This window comes from Phyllobates terribilis, unplaced genomic scaffold, assembly GCF_046119375.1.
Source record: "Phyllobates terribilis strain yellow unplaced genomic scaffold, ASM4611937v1 Scaffold_8__6_contigs__length_399053987, whole genome shotgun sequence".
In the NCBI taxonomy this organism is placed as follows: domain Eukaryota; kingdom Metazoa; phylum Chordata; class Amphibia; order Anura; family Dendrobatidae; genus Phyllobates; species Phyllobates terribilis.
This window is the reverse complement of record NW_027362768.1, coordinates 181,925,085-181,952,765: the sequence shown is the minus strand read 5'-3', so window position 1 is coordinate 181,952,765 and position 27,681 is coordinate 181,925,085. Positions and strand designations below refer to the sequence as shown.

Here is a 27,681-nt window from a genome sequence, read left to right as displayed (position 1 = left end):
CGCAGACCGCGCTGACCTGCTCCTGGGCCCCCTCGCGGCGCCTCCATACCCGAGCGAGCACGCTCCCGACTTGCTCCCAGGCCAAGAATCCACTACGCCGGGTGCCTGTTCCGCCAACCAGCTCCGCGATCCCGTGGCAGAATCCCCCTATCACCTGGCCAGCTCCACCGATCCGCTCCTCGATCCCCTGGCGGAATCCGTATACCATCTGGCCCGCCCTGCTGATCCGCTCCGCCATCCCCTGGTGGAATCCTCATACCACCCGGGCGCCTGCTCAGCTGACCTGCTCCTGGGCCCCCTACCGGAGCCACCAGCCCATGCACCTGAGTGGGCCTACGGAGGCCCCACGTATGATTGGTCCGACAGGAACGACGACCAGGGAGGACTCCCTCTGACGCCCACGCCTGAACCCCCGGTCGCCTGCCCAGGAGGAGAGGAGTTCCGGTGGGATGACCGGGAAGGGGACCTCATGGGGTTCCCGAAGGAGACGCAGGCCCAGGTACTCCGGAGGGAAGAGCACTTATGACCGTCAGGTGCGGTGGGAGCACATGGAGGCCAGAAACATGGCGGCCAAGGCCCGGGCCCGCCAGGTAAAGTCCACAACACCCAGTCCCCGTCTGGAGGGGATAATAGTGAAGTTTGACTTGGACGCTGGGTGGGGCTTCATCCGAGAGCCGCAGATGGATCGAGACGTCTTCGTCAACCGGCGGGACGTAGAACCCCACCTCCAACAGGGGCATCCCTGCCAAGACCTCTATCCCGGTGACCGTGTCACCTTCACCCGTCACAAGGGAGAGCGCGGGTGGTATGCCCTCCAAGTCTACAAGGTGGCGAAGGAGAGAAAGGGCATGCCCCCGCACTAAGCTGAAGACCCGGCTGGATCAGTCGGTAAGAATCAGGAGTTCCCCCGGCGGGAACCCCACTATTGAACTACGTATTATGGAGACTGTATATAGTTACCTGGAAAGGTATAGCAGAGACACTGCAAGTTAATAGAGTTTGTGTGTGTTACCCAGTTACCCGGTAAGGGTATAGAGACATTAAGGTAGAGGACGGTGATCTCCTTAAAAACTTTCCACTGTATATAATTGCAATTCTTAAAGTGCCCCTTATTGGTTTTATGTATCAACAAATGACCTCAGAACAAAAACCCGTTTGGCGTGGCCGAAGACGTGGTCCAACACCTGGATCACCTCTGCCCTGCAGCCACACCCAGGGCCTACGTTGAGGGTTTTTTGGACGGGTACCTCTTGCTGCTTTTGTTGCACCTTTACCAGTGAAAAGGACATCCGGCTATAAATTTCACTGCAGTTGATTAAAAATGTTTGAGATGAGAAATGTCCTATTTGCTTGGAAAATGTTTTATATGAAGAAATGTTTTATAAGTGTAAAGAAAGATGTTCTTTAAAAAATCTCATAATGCTTTGATAAAAACGTAACCAGTAACGTTCAAGAAAAAGTGCCTCCCATAAAGGGAAGAAAAGATGTTATGTTTATGATCTTCTATGTGATGCATCTAAAAATTTGCATGTCTGTAACATACCCTGTTTTTAATCTGTTTCAGGCCGCGGACGTGCTGTGTTTTACCAAGGGGGTATGTGGCGCCCCTGCGGGTTCAGTCGCCACAGGGGTACTGCATCTCACCCAGTGGTGTGGTATCTCACTTTCAGGTAAGGATGGAGTACTGCCCGGGACCCTAACACCTGCATCCAACACACCACTCCAGGCCAGCAGGAGGGGGGCAAGATGCCTCTGGTTCTTGCTGAGCCCCTTCCCTGGCTGGAGTGGGGGAGAACCAAGTGAAGGAGAACCATGTAGTGGGTGTGGGTGGAGGACGTAGATCAGGGGAGCACTTCAGAAGCTGTATAAAGAGGGGAGCCATCTTAGAGAGTGTGGTCAGTCAGAGGAGGAAAGTGAGGGGAGCAGAGGCTCTGCAGGAGCTCTGTTCCAGAGGCGGGCCTAGCCAGTGAGGCCCAAGTCTGAAGAGAGAGAGAAAGGAGCAGAAGGAAGGCTCCAGAAGGAAAGAGGGGATCCTAGGGGTACGGGAAGTGCTGGAGGCCACCCATACGCCCCAGGCAGTGGAGGGATCAAGCCGCAGAGGGGACCGGACCCTTAACTAGTGGAGAACTACAAGGCTCAGCTAGGAACCGGAGGCTGCTGTACTTGCAAGGTGCAGTTGACGCGCCCCCTGGGCCTGTGCTGTGCAGGGGGCTACCCGGAGCCGGATCGCTGGGGGTTGTAGTCTCCGTGTGGCAGTGACCCGGTCCGTGCCCAGGGTGGTCAAACCAGTGGCAGTCTATTGGTGTTATAATAAGTGTCCGACTACGCCACCCGTGGATTGCGGTCAGTGGGGACCGCCGCTGCGCTGCAGACCACTGAGGCTGATGTTATATGCGCAGCCAAGAATGGGATAACTCCCCACGGGAGAAGTATTGCCTCAGGGCAGCTAGAGTAGATGATGGTAGTGATGGTGTGAGCGTCCCAGTACTAATGGTGCTGGTGCGGCGATGAAACACAGAGACGTGTGGTTGCAGTTTCCAATGCTTTACTCACAGTTCTTTACTGGTCCTAGTCACCTCGGTACCGGCGGTGACTGCCCAAGCCGTGCTGCGTCCACCAGGCAAGGGGCTCGACCAACTCCCAGGCAATTCCAGAGCGTGGCACAGGACTCCCTTCCTTTCCTTTCTCTGGCCGTCCCCACCAGTGACCCACCTTTGTCCAGCTTCCTCGGGACTTCTGTCGGCGAAACCTCTCTCCGGTTCCCCTGACCCTATGTGGTATGCTTTCCTGGTGGATGTAGTGAGGGATCGCACCAAGATGTGGTCACAACCTCCGGTTTTGGCTGAGGATTAGTCGCCTCCACCAATTTGGGTTCCGGTACCCTGCTCTGCCAACCCTTCACCCTGTATCTCCTGGGCATATGGGGTTCCTTCTGTCCTCGTGTCTCTGGGCCTTTCTCTGTGTTCCTTGCTTCCTTTCTCCTCTGTTCCAGTTCCTTTCTTACTTTCCTTTCCGTTCCTTCTCCTCTCTTTTTCTGCTGTTTCTGGCCTCCACTCCAGGCCTGCCTCTGGAGCTGGGCCCAGACTGAGCCACAGCTGCCTGTCAGCCCTCTCTGGCTGAGCTCCTGTCTTCTTCTCCTCCTCTCTGAACTGGCTCCTGTCCTAAGATGGTGCCCACCGTATATACCTCCTTCTAACACCCGAGCCCAGGTGACTAGCAACCAATGGGCTCCTGCCTATGCCCAGAGACCCACCCCTATCTGCTCCTACACCACTGGGTTTTCCTCCCCCCGCCCCACTCCAGCCAGGGACAGATGCTGTCGTGCCTGCACTTCTGTCTAGTGGGAGCACCGTTGAGCTGTCCCTCGGAAATGGGGTGTGTGTGGTGCATGCAGCCTACCGAGTCCTGGTCCACACTCCATCCTTACCCGGGAGTGGAATATCACACCTCTGGTTTGAGGTGCAATACCCCTGTAGCAGCCGAGCCCTCGGGGTGCTACATTCCCCCCTGGTAAACCACAGCACGTCCTCGGGCTGGAAGAGAACAAAACAATTTGAAAACATACAAATTTTTAGAATGCATTCGCATATAAGACATTAACTTTTCACCCATCCCTTTATGGGAGGCACTCTTTTCTTTCCAACGTTACTGGTATAAAACATTTTACTAATGCCACCGGAACTCTTTTATAAAATACTATATAAAACTTTGGCATTATTATTTTAGCAGCATATTAAACTTTTCCATTTAAGACATTTTCAAGTAAAACATTTTCAAACAGATTCTTGAATTCTGGCCGCTGTGCAACTTGCGACCAGGTAAAGGTGCAACAGTCCATTTAATCCGCCTTGAGGTAGACGTTGCAGTTCTTTTATAAAACCAGTAGGGGGCGCCTTAAGAAGCGCAACTATTTACAGGGGCGGCCGCTCTCAGTCCTCGGCCAGTGGGGATAGGAGAATGGCTGCTCACAGTCCTCAGCCTGGTTAGGGATTAGGGGCAATTTTTAAACAGTCAACAGTTCACTATTTGTCCCAACAGGGACCACACTTTCACAAACGGGAACAGTTCCATTTTACCGCTTACTGGTAACGGTGTCCTCCTGATGCTCCTTCCTCGTACTCTTCAGACCCGTCCGGGCCCTCTTGGCACTCGACCTTGCGACCAGGCCGGTGGTCGCTTGTTGGTTGCGCCCGGGGGTGGCACCGCCAAGGTAGGGGGCGCTGGTGAGGCAGCGGCGCCCGGGCGTGCTGGGCCTTGCGTCCTGGCCTGTGACGTCTCCCGCTTTACGGCGCTCAGGTTCAGAGGGCACAGCGCGGGGCGGGGCGTGACGGCGATGCTTGCAGCCTGAGGCCTAGCTGGCGGCGGTGGAGGCGTGGTCTCAGGTACGGTCCCCGGGGCTTCGGGTCCCGTAATGGAGGGTGGGGGCAGGCTGGTGGCCTCAGGGCTTGGGGTAGTGGCGTCCCCGTTACCTGCCTCGGTCTCCGTGGCCTTCTCCGCGGCGTCGTCTGCAGCTGCCGGTCCCTCTTCTCCGCACCCAGCAGTAAGCGCTCTGCCCGGTCCCTGCGGGGTCCTCTGCTGGCTGTCTTCGTGCTGCCGGGCCAATTCCTCTCTCCACCCGGCAAACACATCCCGCTGCGCCCGGACCATCCTTCTGTTCAGGTCTTCTAGCGCCGCTCGCGCACAGTCCGGTTCCCTGGGCAGCTGGGCTAGCAACTTTGTCAGGCTGCAGGGTGGCTCAGCTTGCAGCAGGCTGCAGGCCAGGGTGCTGGTGGAGTTCTCTGCTCCCTCCATCTCCGGGTGCAGTGGGTCCAGACTGATCCAGGCCGCACCCAGCCCCTCAGTTTTCTTTCCTATCCGCCCCCATAGGGGTTGGTCTTGGGGGCATCTGCTGACAATCACCTTCAGGGGCAGCCCCCCCATGTTGATGGACATCCCCACTGCTGCATTCATTGCTGGTGGGGGCGGGCTCCTCCTTTGGCGCCATTCTGGGACCTGGCCCACGATGGGAGGTGGCTTCCTGCTGTCTTTTGGTGCGCACATAATGGCGTCCGCTCTGCCAGGGTGGGAAAAACGGATGAAGATGGCGGGAAACGGTCCAAAATGGCGTCTGATGGCGGGAATCGGCTCCGGATGGCGGGAAACGACTCCGGACAGCGGGAAACTTCTGGAAATGGCGGGAGACTTCTTTTTAAGGTACATGTGCAGTTTTCTTCAGGCACGCAATACCCGCTTGTGGCGGGTTGGTAATGATCCTGCCGACTACGCCAAAGTTGACGCGCCCCCTGGGCCTGTGCTGTGCAGGGGGCTACCCGGAGCCGGATCGCTGGGGGTTGTAGTCTCCGTGTGGCAGTGACCCGGTCCGTGCCCAGGGTGGTCAAACCAGTGGCAGTCTATTGGTGTTATAATAAGTGTCCGACTACGCCACCCGTGGATTGCGGTCAGTGGGGACCGCCGCTGCGCTGCAGACCGCTGAGGCTGATGTTATATGCGCAGCCAAGAATGGGATAACTCCCCACGGGAGAAGTATTGCCTCAGGGCAGCTAGAGTAGATGATGGTAGTGATGGTGTGAGCGTCCCAGTACTAATGGTGCTGGTGCGGCGATGAAACACAGAGACGTGTGGTTGCAGTTTCCAATGCTTTACTCACAGTTCTTTACTGGTCCTAGTCACCTCGGTACCGGCGGTGACTGCCCAAGCCGTGCTGCGTCCACCAGGCAAGGGGCTCGACCAACTCCCAGGCAATTCCAGAGCGTGGCACAGGACTCCCTTCCTTTCCTTTCTCTGGCCGTCCCCACCAGTGACCCACCTTTGTCCAGCTTCCTCGGGCCTTCTGTCGGCGAAACCTCTCTCCAGTTCCCCTGACCCTATGCGGTATGCTTTCCTGGTGGATGTAGTGAGGGATCGCACCAAGATGTGGTCACAACCTCCGGTTTTGGCTGAGGATTAGTCGCCTCCACCAATTTGGGTTCCGGTACCTTGCTCTGCCAACCCTTCACCCTGTATCTCCTGGGCATATGGGGTTCCTTCTGTCCTCGTGTCTCTGGGCTTTCTCTGTGTTCCTTGCTTCCTTTCTCCTCTGTTCCAGTTCCTTTCTTACTTTCCTTTCCGTTCCTTCTCCTCTCTTTTTCTGCTGTTTCTGGCCTCCACTCCAGGCCTGCCTCTGGAGCTGGGCCCAGACTGAGCCACAGCTCCCTGTCAGCCCTCTCTGGCTGAGCTCCTGTCTTCTTCTCCTCCTCTCTGAACTGGCTCCTGTCCTAAGATGGTGCCCACCGTATATACCTCCTTCTAACACCCGAGCCCAGGTGACTAGCAACCAATGGGCTCCTGCCTATGCCCAGAGACCCACCCCTATCTGCTCCTACACCACTGGGTTTTCCTCCCCCCGCCCCACTCCAGCCAGGGACAGATGCTGTCGTGCCTGCACTTCTGTCTAGTGGGAGCACCGTTGAGCTGTCCCTCGGAAATGGGGTGTGTGTGGTGCATGCAGCCTACCGAGTCCTGGTCCACACTCCATCCTTACCCGGGAGTGGAATATCACACCTCTGGTTTGAGGTGCAATACCCCTGTAGCAGCCGAGCCCTCGGGGTGCTACACAGTGGCCACATCCGCAACTATATCGCCGAGAAGGTGGCCACAGAGGGTCCAGGGGACTGCAGGTCGCCCGACAAGACCCGAGGCTATCGGATTGGGACACTGGTTGCGAGGCGCAGGGCAGGATGGTGAGAGCCAGCGCAGGAAGACGACTGAGAAAGGCACACAGAAAGGGGTCCCGTTAAGTGCTCCTGAATTATCTGGGGGATTGCTGAACCCCTGCTTGGTGAACGCAGCGCGACGTGGGAGGCTGTAAGCTGTGAGTAAACTTGGAAGACTGCACCTCACTGTCTCTGTGATTATTGCCTGCGCCATCACCCCCTACACTACAACGCCCTGCATAACCTATAACATCTACACTGCCCTGGATCTAGCTCTACCTGTGGAGAGCCACACCATCCCTGCTGCAGTAACATCCGCTCCAGAGGACCTGCTCCGCAGCGGCGGCTCCCTTAGCCGCATACCACAGGTGTCGTCACGAACTTTGTATATAAATCCCCTATAAAAATCCCCTTTTGATTGACCGCCCTGGGTCACGGACCGGGTCATCGCCACTGTGACATCACCCCTAGCAACGATCGGCCCGGCACCGGGTACCCCACGGCCCAGGGGGCGCGTCATACAGTGAGGCTCGCCCTCACACAGGTATTGCTACTGCTCTCCACATCAGTCGCTCTCTGCCCTCCGGGCACTCGCCCTCACGTTGCTTGCTTACACTACCGATTGTCTCCTCCTGAGTGTGCACTCCAGGCCCTCATTCTCAAAGAACCACTTGCACAACTGGACAATACCCACCTGCATCTCTAGGCTCTTCCATCTGTCATTGGCCCTCTGTCTCCTTCAGGTTCAGCTTTCTGTTCCTCTGTTGCTTACTGATGGCTGTCACCTGGCTTTGGCTATTTCAGGTAACATTCACTTGCAATCTCTCAGTTCTGCTCACCCAGACTTTGGTTTTACAGCAATGTACTTCAGGCAGCACGCATATCCTTCCCCAGAACCTATCTTCTATCAGTGTCAGCGGCCAATGACTGCAGACCACACAACCACTATGGAGCCCATGAGTCTGGGGGGCCGGGTGCTGACAGTGCCCCTCCCCCCTGGCATTGCATCTTTCAACTGTATCAGCATTGCAGCGGGCGTGATGACGTCATTACAACGCGCCATCTGTACTGAGCAGTGCAGAGCTGCAGGAGACACGTTGATGAGACTAGAGCAGAAGGAAAACGGGAAGAGGTGACTATTTATTTATTTATTTTAATCAATGAGAACGTTGTGAGGGCCATTACATTACATGGAAGGCTATTTGGGGCCATTTCATTATATTGAAGGCTATGTGGGGCCATTATATTATATGAAAGGCTATGTGGGGCCATTACATTACATGGAAGGCTATGTGGGGCCATTACATTATATGGAGGGCTATGTGGGGCCATTACATTATATGGAGGGCTATGTGGGGCCATAACATTATATGGAAGACTATGTGGGGCCATTACATTACATGGAAGGCTATGTGGGGCCATTATATTATATGGAAGGCTACGTGGGGCCATTACATTATATCGAAGGCTATGTGGGGCCATTATATCATATAGAAGGCTATGTGGGGCCATTACATTATATGGAAGGCAATGTGGGGCCATTATATCATATGGAAGGCTATGTGGGGCCATTACATTTTATGGAAGGCTATGTGGGGCCATTATATCATATGGAAGGCTATGTGGGGCCATTACATTATATGGAGGGCTATTTGGGGCCATTACATTATATGGAAGGCTATGTGGGGCCATTACATTATATGGAAGGCTACGTGGGGCCATTATATCATATGGAAGGCTATGTGGGGCCATTACATTATATGGAAGGCTATGTGGGGCCATTATATCATATGGAAGGCTATGTGGGGCCATTACATTATATGGAGGGCTATTTGGGGCCATTACATTATATGGAAGGCTATGTGGGGCCATTATATTATATGGAGGGCTATGTGGGGCCATTACATTATATGGAAGACTATGTGGGGCCATTTCATTACATGGAAGGCTATGTGGGGCCATTATATTATATGGAAGGCTACGTGGGGCCATTATATCATATGGAAGGCTATGTGGGGCCATTACATTATATGGAAGGCTATGTGGCACCATTATATTATATGGAAGGCTATGTGAGGCCATTACATTATATGGAAGGCTATGTGGGGCCATTATATCATATGGAAGGCTATGTGGGGCCATTACATTATATGGAGGGCTATGTGGGGCCATTACATTATATGGAAGGCTATGTATTATATATATTATTATATTATATTATTATATTATATATTATTATAGCGCCATTTATTCCATGGCGCTTTACATGTGAAAAAGGGGTATAATACAAGAACAATTACAATAATCTTGAACACAATGTGACAGCGACTGGTACAGGAGGAGCGAGGACCCTGCCCGCGAGGGCTCACAATCTACGAGGGATGGGTGAGGATACAGTAGGTGAGGGTAGAGCTGGTCGTGCAGCGGTGTGGTGGAGCGGTGGTTACTGCAGGTTGTAGGCTTGTCGGAAGAGGTGGGTCTTCAGGTTCCTTTTGAAGGTTTCCACGGTAGGCGAGAGTCTGATATATTGGGGTAGAGAGTTTCAGAGTAGGGTGGAAGCACGGGAGAAATCTTGTATACGGTTGTGGGAGGAGGAGATAAGAGGGGAGTAGAGAAGGAGATCTTGTGAGGATCGGAGGTTGCGTGCAGGTATGTAACGGGAGACTAGGTCGGAGATATATGGAGGAGACAGGTTGTGAATGGCTTTGTATGTCATGGTTAGGGTTTTGAACTGGAGTCTCTGAGCAATGGGGAGCCAGTGAAGAGATTGACAGAGAGGAGAGGCCGGGGAATAGCGGGGGGACAGGTGGATTAGTCGAGCAGCAGAGTTTATGATAGATTGGAGGGGTGCGAGAGTGTTAGAGGGGAGGTCACAGAGCAGGAGGTTGCAGTAGTCAAGGCGGGAGATGATGAGGGCGTGCACTAGTGTTTTTGCAGATTCATGGTTTAGGAATGTGCGGATCCGGGAGATATTTTTGAGTTGGAGTCGGCAGGAAGTGGAAAGGGCTTGGATATGTGGTTTGAAGGAGAGTTCCGAGTCCAGGGTTACCCCAAGGCAGCGAGCTTGAGGGACTGGGGAGAGTGGGCAGCCATTGACGTTGATAGATAGGTCAGTTGGGAGGGTTGAATGAGATGGCGGAAAGATGATGAATTCTGTTTTGTCCATGTTAAGTTTTAGTAATCTGGCAGAGAAGAAGGATGAAATAGCAGACAGACATTGTGGGATTTTGGTTAATAAGGAGGTGATATCGGGTCCAGAGAGGTAGATCTGTGTGTCATCGGCATAGAGGTGATACTGAAACCCATGAGACTCTATGAGCTGTCCCAGGCCTAAGATGTAGATGGAGAAGAGCAGGGGTCCTAGAACTGAACCTTGGGGGACACTGACAGATAGGGGGCGAGATGAAGAGGTGGTGTGCGAGTGGGAGACACTGAATGTCCAGTCTGTTAGGTATGAGGAGATCCAGGATAGGGCCAAGTCTGTGATGCCGAGAGATGAGAGAGTCTGTAGTAAGAGGGAATGGTCCACTGTGTCAAAGGCAGATGACAGGTCTAGGAGGAGGAGGACAGAGTAGTGTCGCTTAGATTTGGTGGTTAGTAGGTCGTTTGTGACTTTAGTCAGTGCAGTTTCAGTAGAATGGTGCGGTCGGAAACCAGATTGTAGGCGGTCAAAGAGGGAGCAGGAGGAGAGGTGGGAAGACAGCTCAGAATGGGCGTGTTGTTCCAGAAGTTTTGAGGCATAGGGGAGAAGTGATATGGGGCGATAGCTAGACACAGAGGAAGGGTCAAGGGAGGGCTTTTTGAGGATGGGTGTGATTGAGGCATGTTTGAAGCATGAGGGGAAAACACCAGTTGTTAATGACTGGTTGAAGAGGTGGGCTAGGGCTGGGATGAAGATAGTGGTAAGGTTTGGGATGAGGTGGGACGGGATTGGGTCAAGTTTACAGGTGGTGAGGTGTGATTTGGAGAGTAAGGAGGAAAGTTGATCTTCAGAAATGGTGTAGAATGTAGTTTTGGAGGAGGAGGGTTGAGTAGGTGTGGGGAGGGGCGGTGGGGACTTTAGGCAAAAGCTTTGTCTGATGGTGTCAATCTTCTGCTTGAAGAATGAGGCAAACTCTTCGGCTGAAATAAGGAGGAGGAGGAGGCACTGGGGGACGGAGGAGAGAATTGAAGGTGTTGAATAGTTGTTTAGGGTTGTGAGACATGGAGGATATGAGAGATGCAAAGTATGTTTGTTTTGCTGCAGTGAGTGTGGACTTGAAGGTAGTGAGGGACTGTTTGAATGCGATGAAGTGCTCATGGGAGGCCATATGTGGGGCCATTATATTATATGGAGGGCTATTTGGGGCCATTACATTATATGGAAGACTATGTGGGGCCATTACATTACATGGAAGGCTATGTGGGGCCATTATATTATATGGAAGGCTACGTGGGGCCATTATATCATATGGAAGGCTATGTGGGGAAATTATATTATATGGAAGGCTATGTGGGGCCATTACATTATATGGAAGGCTATGTGGCACCATTATATTATATGGAAGGCTATGTGGCACCATTATATTATATGGAAGGCTACGTGGGGCCATTATATCATATGGAAGGCTATGTGGGGCCATTACATTATATGGAGGGCTATGTGGGGCCATTACATTATATGGAAGGCTATGTGGGGCCATTACATTATATGGAAGGCTATGTGGCACCATTATATTATATGGAAGGCTATGTGGGGCCATTACATTATATGGAAGGCTATGTGGCACCATTATATTATATGGAAGGCTACGTGGGGCCATTACATTATATGGAAGGCTATGTGGGGCCATTACATTATATGGAAGACTATGGGGGGCCATTACATTATATGGAAGGCTATGTGGGGCCATTACATTATATGGAAGGCTATGTGGGGCCATTACATTATATGGAAGGCTATGTGGCACCATTATATTATATGGAAGGCTATGTGGGGCCATTACATTATATGGAAGGCTATGTGGCACCATTATATTATATGGAAGGCTATATGGCGCCATTACATTATATGGAAGGCTATGTGGCACCATTACATTATATGGAAGGCTATGTGGGGCCATTATATTATATGGAAGGCTATGTGGGGCCATTACATTATATGGAAGGCTATGTGGGGCCATTACATTATATGGAAGGCTATGGGGGGCCATTACATTATATGGAAGGCTATGTGGGGCCATTACATTATATGGAAGGCTATGTGGCGCCATTATATTATATGGAAGGCTATGTGGGGCCATAACATTATATGGAAGGCTATGGGGGCCATTACATTATATGGAAGGCTATGGGGGGCCATTACTGTTATGATCTGCTACAGAGACTAAGGAAAGAGAGGAGATCTGTCCCTACAATAGAACTAAACTAGATCCCTACGATGTAACGGGGAACCTGATCCTGCGATCAGACCCGCTAAAGTCCTCGGCTAGTCTGAACGCAGACCTATAGATGTGAGGGAGGGATCCCTACAAGATCTAGGGACTGGGAAAAGTTGGACACCTCCTAGCAGAAATAGTAGCAGTCAAAGACAAACACACAACAAAAAGGCATAGGGGTCAGAAGACCTAGCAAAACTAACAGAGAACGGCAACAGAGCAACAAGCTAGCTCAACAGTAGTAAATACAAATGAAGTCCAGCAAAGCCAGGAGGGCGGGGCCGGATTAAATAGGCAAAATGGTCATGTGACCAGCAAACTAAAAAAAACCTAACAGGAGAGTTGTAACAGTACCCCCTCTTCTAAGAGGATCCTCCGGATCCCCTAGGCCCAGGCTTACCAGGAAACCTCCTGTGAAACGCTCGGACAAGTCTGGGAGCAGAAACATCATCCGCCCTCACCCATGAGTTATCCTCAGGTCCGAAACCCTTCCAAGCGACGAGATACTGCAAACTCCCTCTATACCGTCTAGAATTTAGGATGCGGGAAATTTCATATTCCCCGTCCTCCACCACCGGAGGAACAGTGGCAGAGGCGTCACCATCCGACACATCAGCTTTTTTCAACAGAGAAACATGAAACACCGGATTAATCCTCCAGGACGTAGGAACCTCCAACCTAACAGCAGATTGGTTAACTATCTGAAGCACCTTAAAGGGCCCTACGAACTTGGGACCCAATTTTTTAGAAGGAATCCTCAATCGCAGATTCTTAGAGGACAACCAAACCATGTCACCAACAGCAAACAAAACCTCTTGCCGTTTCCTATCAAAGTACCTCTTAGATTTCTTGTTAGCCTCCTGAAGATTACCACGCACATCCGTCCAAACTCTCTCCAAATCACCGGAAAAACTCTCCTCCTCAGGCACAGCCGAAACCAATTTGGAAAATGACCCAAAAGACGGATGTCTCCCAGAACAACAAAAAAAAGGCGAACACCCAGCAGAAGAGGATGTATGGTTGTTAAGAGCAAATTCAGCAAGTGGCAGAAACTCAGACCACCCCTCTTGATTGTCTGCCACAAAACAACGCAAGAACTGCTCAACATCCTGGTTCTTCCTTTCTGTCTGGCCATTAGACTCAGGATGATATCCGGATGAAAACGACAAATGAACTCCCAACCTGTCACAAAAGGCACGCCAAAAACGAGCCACGAACTGAGGTCCCCTATCAGAAACAATGTCAGTAGGAACACCATGTAGTCTGACAATTTCCTTGACAAAGGCCTTGGCGAGTGTCTTAGCGCAAGGCAGTTTGATGAAGGGAACCAAGTGACACATCTTGCTAAAACGGTCCACGACCACCCAGATGACCGTGAACCCTTCAGAGGGAGGAAGGTCAGTAATAAAGTCCATAGCCAGATGTGTCCAAGGTGCACTAGGAACCTCCAGAGGGCAAAGCAACCCCTCAGCAGGAGCATGCGAAGACTTGGATCTTGCACACACAGTACATTGGCGCACCCACTTAATGACTTCCTTTTGCCATCCAGGCCACCAAAAACTGCGACCCACAAGTCTCTTGGTCTCAGAAATTCCTGGATGACCTGCCAACCGAGACTCATGACACTCAACAAACAAATCTCTCCTAAAGGTCCTAGGCACAAACAACCTCCCATGGGGAGTGTTAGATGGGGCATTCTCCTGAGCTTTAAGAATCTCATCCTCCAAAACGGAGTCCAAAGCAGCAATCACAACACCTTCTTCTAAAATGGTCTCCTCTTCCTCCTCAACACCGACCATGGGAGAAAAGCTGCGAGACAAAGCATCCGCTTTAACATTCTTGGTACCCGGGATGTAAGTAACGGAAAAATTAAACCGCGAGAAAAAAAGTGCCCACCTAGCCTGACGGGCATTCAAGCGCTTGGCAGCATCAAGATAGATCAGATTTTTATGATCAGTGAAAACCTGAATGGGAAATTCAGCACCTTCCAAGAGGTGACGCCAGTGTTCAAATGCGAGTTTAATCGCCAGCAATTCCCGATTACCAATATCGTAATTAAGTTCAGTCTCGGAAAATTTTTTTGAAAAAAAGGCACAGGGGTGTACTCCATCCTTGTTTTCCTGAGACAACACCGCACCAACCCCCACCGAAGAAGCATCAACCTCAACCAAAAACGGCTTAGTCACATCAGGCTGCATAAGGATGGGAGCAGAGGTGAACCTCTCCTTTAGAAACACAAAAGCTTCAATGGCCTCAGAAGTCCACTGAGCCGCATTAGCACCTTTCCTGGTGAGATCGGTCAGCGGTTTGACAATAATAGAAATTTTTTTTAGGAATTTTCTGTAATAATTGGCGAAACCCAAAAACCTCTGTATCGATTTCAAACCAATAGGCCTAGGCCATTCCTGCACAGCTTGAACTTTAACCGGGTCCATCTCAAAACCTTCAGTGGAGATAATGTAGCCCAAAATACTAATTCTCTGTACAGCGAACTCACATTTCTCCAGCTTAGCAAAAAGCGAATTGTCCATTAATAACTGTAATACCTCACGTACGCTCCGCCAATGAGACTCCAGATCCGGCGAATAAATCAAAATGTCATCCAAATACACAACCACATTTTTGCCGATTAAAGGTCTAAGGATGTCATTAATAAGATTCTGAAAAAATGCAGGAGCATTAGTAAGACCAAAAGGCATAACCAGATTCTCAAAATGACCCACAGGAGTGTTAAAAGCAGTCTTCCATTCATCACCCTCCTTCATGCGCAACAAATTGTATGCCCCCCGGAGATCAATTTTAGAGAACCACTTGGCCCCCACTAACTGGTTAAATAAATCAGGAATCAATGGCAGTGGGTAAGGATTGCGTACAGTAATTTTATTAATCTCACGAAAGTCCAGACAAGGACGTAAACCGCCATCTTTTTTTTTTGCAAAAAAAAATCCAACAGCCACAGGAGACTTGGAAGGCCTAATGTGACCGGCGGCCAAGCTTGTCTGTATGTATTCCTCCAAAGCCTTTCTCTCAGGAATAGTAAGATTAAATAAACGACTTTTAGGAAGAGTCGCTCCAGGGACAAATTCAATGGTACAATCATAGTCTCTATGGGGAGGCAAAACCTGCGACTCCTCCTCAGAAAAAACTCTCCAAAAATCCTGAATAGGTACAGGCAATTCCCCTCTATCCACAGCAGCAATGCGCCCGTTACAACACTTGTCATAACACTTAGGGCTCCAGGACTTAATTTCATTGGTAGACCAATCCAGTACAGGATTGTGCAATTTTAACCAGGGTAACCCCAATATTACTGGAGAAGGCAAATTATCCAATACCACCAAATCCAAATTCTCTTGATGAATACCATTAATAGTGAGGGGAAATTCACAGACCTTGTGAGTAACACTCTTCAAGGGAGAGCCATCGACAGAAACCACAGCAATAGGGGATGACAAAGTTTTAGGTTCTAATCTAAGTTTTTCCAAGAATCCCCCATCAATCACATTCAGAGTAGATCCACAATCCACAAATACCCGAAATTCAATTAATTCATCCTGAGCAGCAGTAGTGGCAGATAGGAATACTCCCTTAGAATTTAAACAAGCAATACGAGCATGACTGACCATTTTTTTTTCTTTCTTCTTACGAAGCACACAGCTCTTAATAAAATGACCAGAATTTCCGCAATAGAAACACAAACCTTCAGAAAGCCTGCGGTCTTTTTCCTGAGAGCGGGGTGGCATCGCCCCAATCTCCATCGGCTCTCCAGTGTCAGCACAGACCCTCTCAAGACTCGGAGCTGACATAGCAGAGGATTTGCTCTCATTAACCCTTTCACGCAGTCTCCTGTCCACCCGTATAGCTAATTGCATTGCCTCCTGCAAGTTTCCAGGTGTGGGATAAGCAATCAGTAAATCCTTTACCCTTTCACACAGCCCTGCAAGAAACAAGCTTTTCAAAGCAGAATCGTTCCACCCCACCTGGGCAGACCACCGACGGAAGTGAGAACAATATTTTTCCACATTACCTGATCCCTGCCTCAAACGTCTTAATTCAGACTCAGCAGATGAGACACGATCAGGATCATCATACAACAAACCCAAGCAGAAAAAAAACTATCCACTGATCTAAAGCACGGATCACTAGGTTGGAGAGAGAAGGCCCATCCCTGAGGATCTTTGCGCAAAAGTGACATTATAATCCCTATGCGCTGTGATTCATCACCAGAGGATCCGGGTCTCAAACGAAAATATAATAGACAAGCATTTTTAAAAGAAAAAAAATCTTGTTGTTCGCCAAAAAATAGATCAGCCAGACGTACCTTAGGTTCCACAAAATGCGCTCCAGAACAGCTACTCACGTGTTGTTGGAGCTTGGCCACCTCCAGAGAGAGTCCCTGTGTAGCATACCTGGCGGCGTTCTTGCATGGTGTTCCATCTCTCATCATGCAAGATCGCAAACTTCATCTCCCGCCCAGCTTCCTGGTCTGGCTTCTTTCCTTGTGCTCTGCTCTGCTCCACTTTGGCTGCATAGGGCGACGCCCGCTGAACTTCCTGTTTCTTGTACCTGCTGCGGACACGCCCCTGTTGCACCTTCAGCCTATTGCTGTCCATCTTTGGGTATTTATACCACCTTCTTCCTCAAGATGGCGCCTGAGCATTGTTTCTTGTCAGTTGGCTTTTTGTCTCTGACATGCCAGGTCCTATCCTGTTTTCCTGCCTGTTTTCCAGTTCTGTGTCTGAACTGTGGTCTGTTCTTGTGAACACGCTTCTTGCCTGTTCTTTCGCCTTCTAGGGGCCGTATTCCTAGATCTGCCTGTCTGTGCCTTGCGGTATCTGTTCCCGTCTGAACAGAGTCCTGTTTGTGTCTCTGCCTTGCGGTATCTGTTCCCGTCTGAACAGAGTCCTGTTTATGTCCCTGCCTTGCGGTATCTGTTCCCGTCTGAACAGAGTCCTGTTTGTGTCTCTGCCTTGCGGTATCTGTTCCCGTCTGAACAGAGTCCTGTTTGTGTTCCTGCCTGGCAGTATCTGTTCCCGTCTGAACAGAGTCCTGTTTGTGTTCCTGCCTTGCTGTCTCTGTTCCCGTTCCTCTGTTCCCTGTTGTCTGTGCCTCGTTTCTACTTTAACCTTGTCTCCCTTTTCCCTCTATGTCTGTTTTCTGCGTCTTTCTGCAGAGTCTGAACCCGCTCCTAAATTCCTTCTCGTCGTCTCTGTACCTCTGTTGTGAATTTAGTGTACGCTCGCTACTTCTATGTAAGTACTGTGCGTGCTTCTGGTTCTGCCTTTCCTTCTCCGTCTGTTCTTTGTGAACAGAGTCCTATCCCCTTGCCTTGTTTACCGCTCTGCGGTGTCCGCTCTGCTCCTGCTTAGCTTGCCGCTCTTGCGGTTTCTGCTCTGCTCCTGCCTTGTTTACCGCTCTGCGGTGTCCGCTCTGCTCCTGCTTAGCTTGCCGCTCTTGCGGTTTCTGCTCTGCTCCTGCCTTGTTTACCGCTCTGCGGTGTCCGCTCTGCTCTTGCTTAGCTTGCCGCTCTTGCGGTTTCTGCTCTGCTCCTGCCTTGTTTACCGCTCTGCGGTGTCCGCTCTGCTCCTGCTTAGCTTGCCGCTCTTGCGGTTTCTGCTCTGCTCCTGCCTTGTTTACCGCTCTGCGGTGTCCGCTCTGCTCCTGCTTAGCTTGCCGCTCTTGCGGTTTCTGCTCTGCTCCTGCCTTGTTTACCGCTCTGCGGTGTCCGCTCTGCTCCTGCTTAGCTTGCCGCTCTTGCGGTTTCTGCTCTGCTCCTGCCTTGTTTACCGCTCTGCGGTGTCCGCTCTGCTCCTGCTTAGCTTGCCGCTCTTGCGGTATTCACTCTGCTCTTGCCTTGCTTGCCGCTCCTGCGGTTTCTGCTCTGCTCTTATCTTGCTTACTGCTTCTGCGGTTTCCGCCCTTCCCTGCTTCTGCCCGCTGCTCCGGCAGTCCTGTCCTGCCCTGCTTGTGCTCGCTGCTCCTGCAGCCCCGTCCTGCTCTGTTCTTGCCCACCGCTTCGGGCGTTCCCTCTCTGCTGTGGTTGTCTACCGCATCTGCGGTTCTGTGACCCAGTCTGTACTGGGTCTTAACCTCTCTGTGCTCCAGCCCGTCCTTTCGGCCAGTACCTCCCTGCCTGCATACTCACCTGTATCCACCCATCTGCATACCTGCCGTGTTTGCTTACATCCACCAGTCTGTGCCAGCCTAACCTGCCGGTTCCAGTAATCCCAGTGTGGGTCAACCCCCGTGTCCGGAGTTTGACCTGGAGTAGCACCTGGTCCCTCTGCCCGGTTTCTCCCTGGTGCACTGGCGTCGTATGCCGTCGTGCCACCTTGGTCGGATCGGCCAGATACTTAGTCACGCCCCTCCAGGCACTCTCCGGTCCATGGTTCAGTGGAACCACAACACCCGCACACGCCAGTCAGTCCGGGCGTGTGCATAACAGCATGCTCAGGCCATGGTTCCCGTTGAGCCCCACGGCCTTCGCTCTCTGAGACGTTTTCCAGCTAATACGTGCATTAAAAATAAATAAATAAAATTTTTTTTTTTTCTCTAGCTGAGTTCCAGGCTAATTTCGCACCCGTCCAGATGGAGCTTTCTGCACCCGTTCCTGCGGATCCGCCCCAGTACTATGGGGATCCAAAACAAAGTCGTGCATTTGTGGAGCAATGCATGCTGCACTTCAAGTTCTACCCTCTTTCTTTTCCTTCTGATTGGTCTAAAGTGGCATTTATAATTGACTACCTAGCGGGGGATGCCTTGAAGTGGGTCACCCCCCTATGGGAAGCTTGGGATCCTATCGTCCTTGACCTGCAGGCCTTCCTGGTGGCCTTCCTAATTGTCTTCGATGACCCCAACCCTGGAGTCCCTGCTGAAGCTGCACCTGCTCCCGCGGATCCACCACGGTACTACGGGGATCCAAAACAATGCCGTGCGTTTGTGTGGCAATGCTTGCTGCAGTTCCGGTTCTATGCTAATGCCTATTCTTCTGATCGGGTTAAGGTGGGATTTATAATGTCCAACCTAGCGGGTGATGCCTTGGAATGGATCAACCCCCTATGGGAAGCACAGGATCCTATCGTTCTTGACCTACAGGCCTTCCTGGTGGCCTTCCTTTTGGCTTTCGATGATCCTAACCCTGAAGCCCCTGCTGAAGCTTCACTTCCCTGTATCCCGGAGCAGCCCCGACGGGTAATGTGCATAGGTAGCGCACAAGTTCTCCTGCCCGAAAAGACTGTTGCTTGCCCTGAATCCACTCAGGATGACTACACTCTCCGGAATACTGCTCCCAACCTCAAGAGGCAGTCCAGACGTGCTAGACGCAGAGGCAAGCCGTCACGCCAGGGTCTGTCCTCCCTGAGACCTCCTGACCCCAACCTTGAAGTCCCTACTGAAGCTTCATCTTCCTGTATCCCGGAGAAGCCCCAGCGGGTGATGTGCGTGGGTGGTGCACCAGTTCTCCAGCCAGAAGAGACTGCTACCCATCCAGAGTCCACACAGGAGAGCTTCCTGCACCTGGCATCAGATTCTACACCCACTTTAACCAGTGTGCATGTCCCAGGATGCTCCGAAGCTGTGTTTAACTCCGAGTCTGTACACCTCTACTACCTGGCGGAGGACCCCTTGTTGCCTCCTGAATCCTCCGGGATACCACTCGATGACAATTGGAGAGAGACTTCCCTACACCCGGTACCCGATACTTCGTCCGCTCAGTCCTGTGGGCCTGACAATGGGTGCCTCAAAGTGGTAGTTACTCCCGAGTCTCTACACCCCTCTGACCAGGCAGAGGACCTCCAGTTGTCTCCAGAACCCTTCGGGGTGCTACCTGGTAGCGAAAGGACAGAGACTCTCCTATTCTCTGTACCTGATACCTCGCCCGCTTCTTCCAGTGAGTCCGACCTAGTGTACTCCGAAGCAGAGGTTACCCCCGAGTCTCTACACCCCTCCGACCAGGCGGAGGACCTCCAGTCGTCTCCTGAACCCTTCGGGGTGCTACCTGATAGCGAATTATTTTGGTACTTCATGTTTTACTGGGTAATCTTTATATATCCTGGTAAAAAACTTTTGTGGTAATAATTGAATGTTCGGAAGTACTATTAATTTAATCTGGATACTTCTTGTGAAATTTACTATTACTGTTATCCTAACAGATTGTCCTCAATATGGATTTTAAAGCCAAGGAAATTTCCTGGTTAGCTAAAGCTACTAATATATTCAGGAAAGGTACTAGTCCTGAGTCACGCTCTGTTTCACACTCCAATCAGGAGAATCTCAAAAAATATAAGAATTTACTCTACAGAAAGACCAAACTATGGTGGACGAGGACGTCACTACATAATTATTTAGATCAAAAAATAATCCCGCGAGGCTTGAGGATTCACACCTTTCCTGCTTTTGATCTTGATGATGAGGTCCTCATCCAAAGATGGATTAATGCGGCCAACACATGTTCTTCACAATTCATCCAAATTATAATTGATAAAAATGATCAAACAATTAAATCCATCGAGGAAGAGATTGAGACTCTTCAACGGAAATTACAACAAGAGATGTCAAGCGACACTTTTCAGGAAATCCTAAAAAACTTAGACAAGGACTTTGAAAAATGGGAGAAAAATATTAGTCTGGATAAGCACAAAAAGTATGAACGGGACATTAATGATTTTCAGAGTGGTACTATCTTTAAATGGCAGTTAAGGAAAAATACGAACAAAAGGAATTTATCTAGAAACCTATCTAGTCAGTCTCTGTCCTCCCATTCGGGGGACTTTAGTTCTGAAACTGATTCTGAAACGGGATCTAATCTAAGACAATTTCAAAAGAGGAGACCGAATACGAGAACGTATAATAAAAACTCCCGTGAGGATTCTTTGAAGGTAATTAATCTGTCTTCTCATTCCATATCTGATACTCAAATGTCTGTCCTACAGAAAGGCTTAACGTTCTCTCCCTCATTTCATCTAGACACATTTACGGCCATAAAGGACATACATCTATTTGCCCGCAAATTAATTCTGAAGAAATTTCACTACAAAACTGATGTTTTTGATATGTTTCCAAGTATGGAAGAACAGGAGGCTTTGGCTACCTTGCAATCTTTAGCTGAAGAAAGCTCTGCAGATGTGAATGCTTTTCCTATACATCTGGTAGGTCAAACCAAAAAATTCCCGGCTCTATCTCTTGTACCGGCTGTTGAAGTTTTTACTAAAATAGTATCACGTGATCTTGAAAAACTGGCCCTTGAATCTAGAGGCCAATCTAATTTGAGTTTCAGAGAAAGAAAAGCTATAGATGAAATGAAGGATTGGGATGATGTGGTCTTCAAAATGGCTGACAAAGGTGGTAATGTGGTGGTATGGCCTAACTCAATGTATGAGAAACAAGCTAATAAATTACTTGGTGATCGTAAATGCTACAAAGAATTGACCTTTAATCCTACCAGCGCATTTCACTCTGAACTTATTGGCCTTTTGTCATCAGCCTTTGAGGACCACATTATCCCCAAAAAACTTCTGGATCTGTATAGGAATCTGAACCCTAGATTGGCTACACTATACTTGATTCCTAAGATACATAAAGATACGTTGGATCCTCCAGGGAGACCGATAGTCTCCGGAAATGAAAGTCTCTGTGAGACTATAAGCAAGATTGTGGATTTTTATCTTAAACCACTTGTCTCTGAATTACCTTCATTTGTTAAGGATACCACCATGGTCCTACGTCGCCTTGACAATATACAATTAAATGATAATATGCTGATTGTGACAGCAGATGTAGAGGCCTTGTATACCTCTATAAGACACAGTGATGGCCTCATAGCGGTCTCTTGGTTTCTTCAATCCAGCAATATTGATCGTTCTCTAACTAAACTCATTTTGATTTTGCTGGAATTCATATTAACTCATAATGTGTTTACTTTCAACAATAAAACTTATTTACAGCTACAGGGGACCGCCATGGGGGCATCTTGTGCTCCTGCTTACGCCAATCTATTCATGGGGTTTTGGGAACGTCAAATATTGCAAGATGAGACAAGACCTGGTATCGACAAAATCCACAACTGGCTTCGTTATATTGACGACCTTATGTTTATTTGGGAGGGCTCCAGTGAGGAACTGAAAATATTTATGGATAGCCTGAATTGTAATGAATACAATATCAAGCTCACATATAAATTTGGCCGAACTGCTGAATTCTTAGATATTCTAATTTCTACTAACCCAGATGGCCAGATATCCACCACTTTGTTCCGGAAATCCACAGCAACAAATTCTTTGCTTCATGCATCGTCATCACATTTACAATCCACCATCAATGGCATTCCAATTGGACAATTCTTACGTATTAAAAGGATTTGTTCAAATGAGGAACAATTTGAAATTCAATCACATGAACTATCGGAACGGTTCAGGGCCAGAGGATATAGCCATCGAGCTATTAGGAGAGGCTATCAACGGGCCAAAATCACTCCTACGAATTCTTTGCTCTACAATAATCAACTCAGCAAAAAAGCATCTGTGGCTGACAATCAAGTACGCCTGATTACCAATTACCACTCTCAATGGACGGAATTTAAAAATATAATTTTGAAACATTGGGATGTCCTCTCCACTGACCCAATTCTCAAACAAATCCTACCTGATTCACCTCAGATTATTGCTAAACGCTCTCGTAATCTAAATGATATTTTGGTCCACAGCCATTATGAACCAAAGACCCAGAAGACATCTAAATACAAAAATGGTTTTTTTCCTTGCGGTCTATGCAAAGCTTGTGGCAATTTAACTAAAACAACAAACTTCAGAAACCATGATGGATCTCGGACATTTGAAATTCGCCATCACATCACTTGTGCATCCAAGGGTGTCATCTATCTGGCCGAATGTCCCTGCAATAAAATCTATGTTGGAATGACCAGTAGAGAACTCAAGGTAAGGACTCGTGAGCACTGCCTAGACATTGAGAAAGCCAAAACTAATACCAATGACTCTCTTCTTAAAACGATCCCCAAACATTTTAAGAGATATCACAACTGTAACCCTCATTTATTAAAAATTAGGGGCATTGATGTAGTCACTATGGGCATCAGAGGGGGTGATTTACACAAAAGATTAGCAAAAACCGAGAGTAGATGGATATATCGGTTGGGTTCTCTGGCCCCTCAAGGCTTAAATGAGAGTTTTGGGTTTGGGGTCTTTCTGTGAGTTATATGAGTTATTTGAGACATATGAGATTTGAAACTGTATATTTGATGTGTGCCGTTTTGTTTTGATTTTAATTTTTATTCTTTTAATTTTTAGTATTTGGTACCCGGGGTCTAGTACATATGGATGGAGATGAGACCGTGATGGATAGATGCCAATCATGGTTGGTGTACGAAATGATGAAGAATCCGGATGGAATAATTATTATAATCCTTTTTTGGACTATCTACTATATTCTTTACTGACGTTCTCGGCATCATCATCTTATAATGTCTATGTGATGTAATTATGGCACAGTCACTTTATATTGTTATTGCACCTTATTTTTAAGTGTAAAAGTATACATAGGCATATCACAATGCCAGTATTTATTTATCTGTTTGTGCTTGCACTGCCACTTTATATTATCCATTTTTAATTAATTTATTTTGCATTGTCACCTTATAATGTCTAAGTATTATGAGTAACACATTGCCACTTCATAATGGTGATTCCATGTCAGTAATGCACAGTCACTTTATGTCATCATAACATTTGATTTTTAAGTATACATTTATATACATGCACTTTATGACATTAGCACTTATTTTATACTTTTTTAGTGGGTATTGTCACTTCATACCACTGACTGTGTTATTAATTTATTGGCTGGGTTATTATCTGCTAATCATTACACTTTCATCTGCGATATTAGTATTTACCTGTATTCTGTTTGAGTTCATATATTTTATATTTATATATTTTTTTCTTTTCATCTTATTCCTTATTTCTTTCTTTCTATCATCTTTCATTTCTACACATACATCCATTCAGCCTCATGTTATTTCCCTTTTATTCATTTATCATCTTTTCTTTCATTTGTTCTTACTTTTACTTCATTCATTTCATTCCTCATCGTCTCTATCCATGATCTGCTCTCTTTGTGGTGAGTGCGCATGCGCGGACTGTTGCGGCCCCGAGTCTTGAATACCGTGGTCTTTTAATGCGGATCACGCCTCGCTTTCACTGGTTGGTGGGGGCGTGAGCGTCATCCAGCATGTGACCGCTGGTCACGGGACTCTTTTCAAGGACGCCGCCTCAGTCTTCGCACGCGCCATTGGGTCCACGCTGTTAGCAGCATTGGTTTTATCTCCGCCCACTATCCCCCCATTGGCTGATTGCCATATAAAAAACGAGCACACCCTTCAGTGTGACACGCCTCCCGAAGAAGCTAATGCGAAACGTGCGCGTCGGGGCAGGAAGCAGGAGCATCCACACTGGTATGGAATAAGTTTCTTACATCTCATTGTTTAGATATGCTTATGTATTGAATATATCCATCTAGTATTAGGTGTTAGTGACAGCAGGAGATCTCTTATTTATTTATATGCACTGAATCGATCACTTCGGCCGCAGGTGCTGTCCACGCAATTAATGAATAATGCGGGTCTATACATCTGTATGCACGAGAGCACTAGTATGCCACAGCACTGCTGCCCTGTTGATTTGATCCAATGTGTGGCATGATGAATTAATTTCTTTTTGACATCCTATGCTGCTATATATTACACCACTACACTCTTTTCATTTGTGATTAGTGCTTCATTCATAGCATAATCAAATTATTATAAGACTGCTCAAACTTTCCTAAGATTTCAGTGTTGTTTCTCCTGCCTCCTCATGTTTGGTACCTTTCTCTTTTTATGATTTAATTCTGATTTTAATATGTCTAAATAAAATATTTATTTTAAAATTATTTTGGTACTTCATGTTTTACTGGGTAATCTTTATATATCCTGGTAAAAAACTTTTGTGGTAATAACTGATAGCGAATGGGCTGAGACTCTCCTTTACTCGGTACCTGATACCTCGCCCGCTTCTTCCAGTGAGTCCGACCTAGTGTACTCCGAAGCAGAGGTTACCCCCGAGTTTCTACACCCCTCCGACCAAACGGAGGACCTCCAGTCGTCTCCTGAACCCTCCGGGATGCTACCTGATAGCGAATGGACAGAGACTCTCCTTTACTCGGTACCTGATACCTCGCCCGCTTCTTCCAGTGAGTCTGACCTTGTGTACTCCGAAGCAGAGGTTACCCTCGAGTCTCGGTATCCCTCCAACCTGGCGGAGGACCCCCAGTTGTTTCCTGAATCCTCCGGGGTACCACCACATAACAAAGAGGCAGTGTCTTCTCTACACCTTGTACCTGATACTTTGCCCATTTCATCCTGTGAGCTTGACAAGATGTACCCCGAAGCAGAGGCTACCCCCGAGTCTCTGCACCCCTCCAACCCGGCAGAGGACCTCCAGTTGTCTCCTGAACTTTTTGGGGTGCTGCCTAAAAATAAATGTAGAGAGACTTTTTTGTGTGCTGTTTCTGGTACTTCACCCGTTTCATCTGTTGCTGAAGATGGCTGGATGGGAAGTCGCATCCTAGCCATCCAGATTATAAGACCAGTTTTGTCTCCTCCTGTGGACAATAGAAGTATTCTCCTTGAAGAGAGGGATTGGCCCCCAAATTCCCTGCGGAAGATCCTTGCAGGCCTGAAGAAGAGGGGGCGTAAGGGGGGGGGGTACTGTAGCATACCTGGCGGCGTTCTTGCATGGTGTTCCATCTCTCATCATGCAAGATCGCAAACTTCATCTCCCGCCCAGCTTCCTGGTCTGGCTTCTTTCCTTGTGCTCTGCTCTGCTCCACTTTGGCTGCATAGGGCGACGCCCGCTGAACTTCCTGTTTCTTGTACCTGCTGCGGACACGCCCCTGTTGCACCTTCAGCCTATTGCTGTCCATCTTTGGGTATTTATACCACCTTCTTCCTCAAGATGGAGCCTGAGCATTGTTTCTTGTCAGTTGGCTTTTTGTCTCTGACATGCCAGGTCCTATCCTGTTTTCCTGCCTGTTTTCCAGTTCTGTGTCTGAACTGTGGTCTGTTCTTGTGAACACGCTTCTTGCCTGTTCTTTCGCCTTCTAGGGGCCGTATTCCTAGATCTGCCTGTCTGTGCCTTGCGGTATCTGTTCCCGTCTGAACAGAGTCCTGTTTGTGTCTCTGCCTTGCGGTATCTGTTCCCGTCTGAACAGAGTCCTGTTTGTGTCCCTGCCTTGCGGTATCTGTTCCCGTCTGAACAGAGTCCTGTTTGTGTCTCTGCCTTGCGGTATCTGTTCCCGTCTGAACAGAGTCCTGTTTGTGTCCCTGCCTTGCGGTATCTGTTCCCGTCTGAACAGAGTCCTGTTTGTGTTCCTGCCTGGCGGTATCTGTTCCCGTCTGAACAGAGTCCTGTTTGTGTTCCTGCCTTGCTGTCTCTGTTCCCGTTCCTCTGTTCCCTGTTGTCTGTGCCTCGTTTCTACTTTAACCTTGTCTCCCTTTTCCCTCTATGTCTGTTTTCTGCGTCTTTCTGCAGAGTCTGAACCCGCTCCTAAATTCCTTCTCGTCGTCTCTGTACCTCTGTTGTGAATTTAGTGTACGCTCGCTACTTCTATGTAAGTACTGTGCGTGCTTCTGGTTCTGCCTTTCCTTCTCCGTCTGTTCTTTGTGAACAGAGTCCTATCCCCTTGCCTTGTTTATCGCTCTGCGGTGTCCGCTCTGCTCCTGCTTAGCTTGCCGCTCTTGCGATTTCTGCTCTGCTCCTGCCTTGTTTACCGCTCTGCGGTGTCCGCTCTGCTCCTGCTTAGCTTGCCGCTCTTGCGGTTTCTGCTCTGCTCCTGCCTTGTTTACCGCCCTGCGGTGTCCGCTCTGCTCTTGCTTAGCTTGCCGCTCTTGCGGTTTCTGCTCTGCTCCTGCCTTGTTTACCGCTCTGCGGTGTCCGCTCTGCTCCTGCTTAGCTTGCCGCTCTTGCGGTTTCTGCTCTGCTCCTGCCTTGTTTACCGCTCTGCGGTGTCCGCTCTGCTCCTGCTTAGCTTGCCGCTCTTGCGGTTTCTGCTCTGCTCCTGCCTTGTTTACCGCTCTGCGGTGTCCGCTCTGCTCCTGCTTAGCTTGCCGCTCTTGCGGTTTTCACTCTGCTCTTGCCTTGCTTGCCGCTCCTGCGGTTTCTGCTCTGCTCTTATCTTGCTTACTGCTTCTGCGGTTTCCGCCCTGCCCTGCTTCTGCCCGCTGCTCCGGCAGTCCTGTCCTGCCCTGCTTGTGCTCGCTGCTCCTGCAGCCCCGTCCTGCTCTGTTCTTGCCCACCGCTTCGGGCGTTCCCTCTCTGCTGTGGTTGTCTACCGCATCTGCGGTTCTGTGACCCAGTCTGTACTGGGTCTTAACCTCTCTGTGCTCCAGCCCGTCCTTTCGGCCAGTACCTCCCTGCCTGCATACTCACCTGTATCCACCCATCTGCATACCTGCCGTGTTTGCTTACATCCACCAGTCTGTGCCAGCCTAACCTGCCGGTTCCAGTAATCCCAGTGTGGGTCAA

The 27,681-nt window shown here is 49.2% G+C and overlaps 1 long non-coding RNA gene across 1 annotated transcript in view; it reads left to right on the top strand.

Moving 5' to 3' along the window:
- Window positions 1–1,578: 1,578 nt before the first annotated feature.
- LOC141156476 (uncharacterized) overlaps window positions 1,579–27,681 on the top strand; it is an 82,145-nt gene continuing 56,042 nt past the window's right edge. The window contains exon 1 of the long non-coding RNA XR_012247633.1: window positions 1,579–1,670. This is a non-coding gene — a long non-coding RNA (uncharacterized lncRNA). The remainder of the gene's footprint in view (window positions 1,671–27,681) is intronic.